Here is a 1,747-nt window from a genome sequence, read left to right on the forward strand (position 1 = left end):
AATGCTGCCTGTTCCCCTCGTGCGTGCGGCGGGGACCGAAACCGAGACAACTCTTAGCGGTGGATCACTCRGCTCGTGCGTCGATGAAGAATGCAGCTAGCTGCGAGAATTAATGTGACTTGCAGGACACACTGACAATTGACACTTTGAACACACTTGGCCACTGCGCCAAGCTCCCCCACCCCATCCCCACAGCTCGCACGTGTCCGTAGCATGTTTCGAGCCACTTCCACCTGCTGCTGGTGTCAGCTGTGGGGTTGTGTTGAGGTTGGCAGCGACGGGTGTGGGTCCCACATTGGGGTGGAGGGGGTGGCGTGGGCCCCAACTGATGCCAAGAAGGGGGGGGGAATGTAGGGGGGGAGAAGAGAAGAGGGCAGGGTAGCAGAGGGTGGCGTGCCATTCCGTGCCAGGGCGAGAGCGGAGGCAGCGGCCGGGAGGAGGAGGAGGAGCTCAGCCCCAGCCGGCGGAGGGCTGTGCAAGCACGTGAGTGAGCAAGCGAGCGTTTGGGAGCCGGCCCTGTGGGAGGTGCTCACCTAGTCCCCTGGCCCTGCACGGCTGTCTGCGGGTGGGTACTGCGGTGGTACCGCACCGTGCTGCTTAACGTGCGTGTTGGAGGGCCCCCGCAGTCCTCCCCACTGTGTGATGGCGATCTCAGGTCGCCATGCCTTTTCCCCCCTGGTCCTGGCTAGGGACTTCAGGCCATCCTCCCTCCGGTGGGCACGTGCCCGCTGGCTGAGCCCTGTCTTGGACCTCCTCCAGGAGTCGAAGTGCGAGGGGCAGGTGCACACGCACCCACCCTGTCACCATCCGATTGTGACCTCAGATCAGAYGTGGCGACCCGCTGAATTTAAGCATATTAGTCAGCGGAGGAAAAGAAACTAACCAGGATTCCCTCAGTAACGGCGAGTGAAGAGGGAAGAGCCCAGCGCYGAATCCCTTCCCCACGGTGAGGTGCGGGAAATGTGGCATACAGAAACCCCCATCCCTGGTGCTGCTCTCGGGGGGCCCAAATCCTTCTGATCGAGGCCCAGCCCGCGGACGGTGTGAGGCCGGTAGCGGCCCCCCTGGTGCGCCAGGACCGGGGCTTCTTGGAGTCGGGTTGCTTGGGAATGCAGCCCAAAGCGGGTGGTAAACTCCATCTAAGGCTAAATACCGGCACGAGACCGATAGTCAACAAGTACCGTAAGGGAAAGTTGAAAAGAACTTTGAAGAGAGAGTTCAAGAGGGCGTGAAACCGTTAAGAGGTAAAGGGGTGGGGTGCACACAGTCCGCCCGGAGGATTGAACYCGTTGGGCTCGGTCGGTCGTCTCGGGTCTCGTCGGATCCCYGCCTCCGCCTCCCCTCCATCCCCCTCACGGGGGCGGTCCGGGGACTGCTGCTGTACCAGCAACTGGCCCCCGTTGGGCGCATTTCCCCTGTGGCTGTGCGCCACGAGCAGCTCCAGGTCTTCTGGGAAGGCCCGGTGGGCAGGTGGCTCGCCACCGCGTGGTGGCGAGTGTTACAGCCCCCGGGCAGCAGCTGTTGCCGAATCCCGGGGCCAAGGGAGAGGATTGCCACTGCGCCTTCCCCTCTGGCAGCCTCCTGGAGCCTGGCGGCAGCGGCACCACCGTTTTTCTCCTCACCCCTGCTTGTGGGGGGCAGGGAGGGTGGCACAAGTTGACCGTGGYGGTGAGGATGGCCCCCATCCAGGGGACAGGCCCCCCAGTCCCTGGTGTGACTGTCAACTGGGATGGACTGTCCTCAGGGC

The 1,747-nt window shown here is 63.4% G+C and overlaps 2 pseudogenes; both read left to right on the forward strand.

Moving 5' to 3' along the window:
- Window positions 1-48: 48 nt before the first annotated feature.
- Window positions 49-171, forward strand: LOC146585050 (5.8S ribosomal RNA; annotated as a pseudogene; the record flags this gene model as incomplete).
- Window positions 172-837: 666 nt separating this feature from the next.
- Window positions 838-1,747, forward strand: part of LOC146585051 (28S ribosomal RNA) — a 3,353-nt pseudogene continuing 2,443 nt past the window's right edge.

Source organism: Rhea americana, unplaced genomic scaffold, assembly GCF_003343005.1.
Source record: "Rhea americana isolate MKP2758 unplaced genomic scaffold, rheAme1 scaffold_850, whole genome shotgun sequence".
NCBI classification, from domain to species: domain Eukaryota; kingdom Metazoa; phylum Chordata; class Aves; order Rheiformes; family Rheidae; genus Rhea; species Rhea americana.